This window comes from Myodes glareolus, chromosome 23 (genome assembly GCF_982192425.1).
Source record: "Myodes glareolus chromosome 23, mMyoGla1.1, whole genome shotgun sequence".
Classification (NCBI taxonomy): Eukaryota; Metazoa; Chordata; class Mammalia; order Rodentia; family Cricetidae; genus Myodes; species Myodes glareolus.
The window spans coordinates 4,850,666-4,856,665 of NC_142048.1; positions in this window are offsets into that span (position 1 = coordinate 4,850,666).

Consider the following 6,000-nt stretch of genomic DNA (forward strand, 5'->3'; position numbering starts at 1 on the left):
TTTTATTATATTTAGGTATGATCCTCATAAACCGAATCTCTCCAACACCCTTATCATAAAGGGGTGCTGAATTTTGTCAAATGCTTTTTCAGCATCCAATGAAATGATCATATGGTTTTTTTCTTTCAGTTTATTTATATGATGGATTACATTGATAGATTTTTGTATGTTGAACCAACCCTGCATCTCTGGGATGAAGCCCACTTGATCATAATGGATTATTTTTCTAATGTATTCTTGGATTCGGTTTGCCAGTATTTTATTGAGTATTTTTTTTGCAAAAATATTCTTATGTATTTATTGAAAGAAAAGGAGAAACATCAGCATTAAACCTTGTTTTTAGTTTCCAGAGTTTAGTATCTTAAATGTGAATACTCAAAGACTTTTTCAGTTTTATGCAATTACAAACCTTCAAGTACACCATATGTCTGCACTTATATCACGATATAAATAGGTGATATGATGGAATTTGGACTATAATGTCAGTTTCTAGATACTGGAGGTAAAGCAGCAGAAGTGGTTCTAAGAGCTAACTATCATTTATGTTTTTGGGAAAGAAAGTGACTGAATATAAAAATTAATATATAATATATTTCAAAAAGCTAAATGAAAAGATTAAATTGTTTAGGCAATAAGTAAGTGCTAAATGTTTAATGGAACTGTTATGTTTAACTTGATTTAAACATCATACAACTAAATATTTATTGAAATATTACGCATCATTCAATTAATATGTGTATTTTTTTTGTTTTGTTTTTTTTTTAATTTTATTAAATTATAAAAAGTTTCCATTTACGCCCCTCCTCCTAACGCCCTCCCACTCCCCCCTCCCTCTCCTCCTCCCTCTTTGTCCCCTAGGGAAGTCAGGGTCTCCTGCCCTGTGGGAAGTCCAAGTTCCTCCCCCCTCACTCCAGGTCCAGGAAGGTGAGCATCCAAACAGACTGGATCCCAAAAATCCAGTATATGCAGAGGAAACCAGTCCCAGTGTCATTGTCAATGGCTTCTCGGAAAGACTGCAGGCCAGCCACATTCAGAAAATCCGGCCACATTCAGAGAATCTGGTTGGATCACATGCTCGTTCAGTCACGGTCCATGTGGCCTTGGCAAACTCTCATTAGATCCGACCCCTTGTATCAGTGGGTGATAGTATCCCTCGCAGTCCTTCGTCATTTTCTTCCTCCTTTTGCTCCTCGTTTGGATCTTAGGGGGCTCAGTTCGGTGCTCCAACGCGGGCCTCCATCTGTATCGTCATCCAACGCCAGATGAGGGATCTATGGTGATAAGCAAAATATTCATCAGTATGGTCACGGGCCAAGGCCGGTTCAGGCACCCCCTCCTCTGTCCAGAGAACAATCTGGGGATCTCTCCTTGGATCTGGGATCCCATATATAATCAAGTTTCGTGTAAACTCTAATATGACTCCCTTAGTTGAAATATATTCTTCCCTGATCCCACATTCATCCTTCCTCCCTTCCCCCCATCCCGGTCAACCGAGCTTTCTCCATTCCTCCCCTACTCCCTTCTCTCTAACCCTCTCCCCTTCCATCAACCCTCCCACCCCCCCCCATGCACCCAAGGTTACCTGGGACTCTTGACTATTTCCTACCTCCTGGCGGATAGGTAAATAATCTTCATCAGGTTCGTCTTCTTATTTAGCTTCTCTAGGATCACGAATAATAGGCTCAAAGACCTTTAATTATGGTTAGAATCCACTTATGAGTGAATACATACCGTGTTCCTCTTTTTGGGTCTGGCTTACCTCACTCAGTAAAGCGTTTTCTATGTCCATCCATTTGCATGCAAAATTCAAGATGTCATTATTTTTTACCGCTGAGTAAAAATCTAATGTGTATATGTTCCACACCTTTTTAAACCATTCTTCTATTGAGGGGCACCTAGGCTGTTTCCAGGTTCTGGCTATTACAAATAGTGCTGCTATGAACATAGTTGAACAAACGCTTTTGTAGTATGTTTGGGCATCTCTAGGGTATATTCCCAAGAGAGGAATTGCTGGGTCCTGAGGGAGGTTGACTCCCAGTTTCCTGAGAAACCTCCACACTGATTTCCAAAGTGGCTGCACAAGTTTGCATTCCCACCAACAATGGATGAGTGTTCCCCTCATTCCACATCCCCTCCAGCATAGGTTATCATTGGTGTTTTTAACTTTAGCTATTCTGACAGGTGTAAGATGGTATCTCAAAGTGGTTTTGATTTGCATTTCCCTGATCGCTAAGGAGGTTGAGCATGACCTTAAGTGTCTTCTGGCCATTCGAAGTTCATCTATTGTGAATTCTCTGTTCAGATCAGTACCCCATTTTTTAATTGGGTTAATTAGAGTTTAAGTGTCTAGTTTCTTGAGTTCTTTGTATATTCTGGAGATCAGACCTTTGTCTGTTGAGGGGTTGGTGAAGATCTTCTCCCAGTCAGAAGGCAGCCTTTTTGTCTTACTGACAGTGTCCTTTGCTTTACAGAAGCTTCTCAGTTTCAGCAGGTCCCATTTATTCATTGTTTCTCTTATTGTCTGTGCTGCTGGGGTCCTACTTAGGAAGTGGCCTCCTGTGCCTATATCTTGTAGACTACTTCCCACTTTCTCTTCTATCAGGTTCAAAGTGGACAGATTGATGTTGATGTCTTTAATCCATTTGGACTTGAGTTTTGTGCAAGGTGATAGATATGGATCTATTTTCATTCTTCTACAGGTTGACATCCAGTTATGCCAGCACCATTTGTTAAAGACGCTTTCCTTCTTCCATTGTATACCTTTAGCTCCCTTGTCAAAAATTAGGTGTTCGTAGGTTTGAGGGTTAGTATCTGGGTCTTCTATTCGATTCCATAGGTCGACTTCTCTGTTCTTATGCCAATACCAAGCTGTTTTCAATACTGTAGCTCTGTAATAGAGTTTGAAGTCAGGGATAGTAATGCCTCCAGAAGTTCCTTTATTGTATAAGATTGTTTTGGCTATCCTGGGTTTTTTGTTTTTCCATATAAACTTAATTATTGTTCTCTCAAGGTCTGTGAAGAAGTTTGATGGGATTTTGATGGGGATTGCATTGAATCTATAGATTGCTTTTGGTAGAATTGCCATTTTTACTATGTTGATTCTCCCAATCCAAGAGCAGGGGAGGTCTTTCCATTTTCTGGTATCCTCCTCAATTTCTCTTTTCAAAGGCTTAAAGTTCTTGTCAAATAGGTCTTTCACATCCTTGGTTAGAGTAACCCCAAGATATTTTATGGTGTTTGTGGCTATCGTGAAAGGTGATGTTTCTCTGATTTCCCTCTCCGTTTCTTTATCCTTTGTGTATAGGAGTGCCACTGATTTTTTGGAGTTGATCTTGTATCCTGCCACGTTACTAAAGGTGTTTATCAGCTGTAGGAGTTCTTTGGTAGAGTTTTTGGGGTCGCTTATGTACACTATCATATCGTCTGCAAATAACGAAAGTTTCACTTCATCCTTTCCAATTCGAATCCCCTTGATCCCCTTATGTTGTCTTATTGCTATTGCTAGAACTTCAAGCACTATATTGAAGAGGTATGGAGAGAGTGGACAGTCTTGTCGTGTTCCTGATTTTAGTGGAAAGGCTTTGAGTTTCTCTCCATTCAATTTGATGTTAGCTGTCGGCTTGCTGTATATTGCTTTTATTATATTTAGGTATGATCCTTGTATCCCCAGTCTCTCCAACACCTTTATCATAAAAGGGTGTTGAATTTTGTCAAACGCTTTTTCAGCATCCAATGAAATGATCATATGATTTTTTTCTTTCCGTTTATTTATATGATGGATTACATTGATAGATTTGCGTATGTTGAACCATCCCTGCATCTCTGGGATGAAGCCTACTTGATCATAATGGATGATTTTTCTAATGTGTTCTTGGATTCGGTTTGCCAGTATTTTATTGAGAATTTTCGCATCGATGTTCATGAGTGAGATTGGCCTGTAATTATCTTTCTTGGTTGTGTCTTTGTGTGGTTTTGGTATTAGGGTGACTGTAGCTTCATAAAAGGAGTTTGGCAGTGACTTTTCTTTTTCTATATTGTGGAATACATTAAGGAGTATAGGTATTAGCTCTTCCTGGAAGTTCTGGTAGAATTCTGCATTGAAACCATCTGGTCCTGGGCTTTTTTTGGTAGGGAGATTTTTGATAACAGCTTCTAATTCTTCGCGACTAACAGGTCTATTTAGATTGTTCACCTGGTCTTGGTTCAACTTTGGTATATGGTACTTATCTAAAAAAATGTCCATTTCTTTTACATTTTCCAACTTTGTGGCATATAAACTTTCGTAGTAAGATCTAATGATTCTCTGTATTTCCTCTGTGTCTGTGGTTATGTCCCCCTTTTCATTTCTGATCCTATTAATTTGCAAGTTCTCTCTCTGCCGTTTGATTAGTTTGGATAGGGGTTTGTCAATCTTGTTAATTTTCTCCAAGAACCAGCTTTTTGCTTCATTGATTCTTTGAATTGTTTTCTGTGTTTCTATTTTGTTGATTTCAGCCCTCAGTTTGATTATTTCCAGTCTTCTACTCCTCCTGGGTAAATCAGCTTCTTTTTTTTCTAGAGCTTTCAAGTGTGTTGTTAAGTCTCCAATGTGTGCTTTCTCTGTTTTCTTTAGGTGGGCACTTAGTGCTATGAACTTTCCTCTTAGCACTGTTTTCATTGTGTCCCATAGGTTTGAATACGTTGTGTCTTTGTTTTCATTATATTCAAGGAAGACTTTAATTTCTTTCTTTATTTCTTCCTTGACCCAGGGGTGATTTAGTAGTTGACTGTTCAACTTCCATGAGTTTGTTGGCTTCATGGGGGTACCATTGTTGTTGAATTCTAATTTTAATCCATGGTGATCTGACAAGACACAGGTGGTCACTAATATTTTTTTGTATCTGTGGAAGTTTGCTTTGTTACCAAGTATGTGGTCAATTTTCGAGAAGGTTCCATGAGCTGCAGAGAAGAAGGTATACTCTTTCCTATTTGGGTGGAGTGTTCTATAGATGTCTGTTAAGTCCATTTGATTCAGTACCTCCAGTAAATCTCTTATTTCTCTGTTAGGTTTCTGTCTGATTGACCTGTCCATTGGTGAGAGAGGAGTGTTGAAGTCTCCTACTATTAGTGTGTGTGGTTTGATGACTGCCTTGAGTTCTAGAAGAGTTTCTTTTACATATGTGGGTGCCTTTATATTAGGGGCATAGATATTCAAGATTGAGACTTCTTCCTGATGAATTGTTCCTGTTATGAGTATGAAATGTCCATCTCCATCTCTTCTGATTGATTTTAGTTTGAAGTCGATTTTGTTAGATATTAGAATGGCCACACCCGCTTGTTTCTTAGGTCCATTTGCTTGGAAAACCTTTTCCCAACCCTTTACTCTGAGTAGGTGTCTGTCTTTGTGGTTGAGGTGTGTTTCTTGTAAACAGCAGAATGTTGGATCCTGTTTTCGTATCCAATCTCTAAGTCTGTGCCTCTTTATAGGTGAGTTGAGACCATTGATATTAAGTGATATTAATGACCAGTGATCGATGACTCCGGTCATTTTTTTGGGTAGTAGCGTGTATGTGTTTTCCTTCTTTGAGTTGTGCTTGTGGAGGGTCGCTAAATGTCTGAGTTAATGTAGGCAGTGTTGGGAATGTTGGATTCCTTGGGTTGTGATTTTCCTTCTAGTATTCTCTGTAAGGCTGGATTAGTAGCTACGTATTGTTTAAATTTGTTTTTATCCTGGAATATTTTGTTTTCTCCGTTGATAGTGAACAATAGCTTGGCTGGGTAAAGTAGTCTGGGTTTGCATCCATTGTCTCTTAGTTTCTGCAGTACCTCTACCCAGGACCTTCTGGCTTTCATGGTTTCCATAGAGAAGTCTGGTGTAAGTCTGATAGGTTTACCTTTATAAGTTACTTGACCTTTTTCCTTTGCAGCTTTCAATATCCTTTCTTTAGTCTGAATGCTTTGTGTTTTGATTACTATATGACGAGGGGATGTTTTTTTCTGATCCAGTCTATTCGGTGTTCT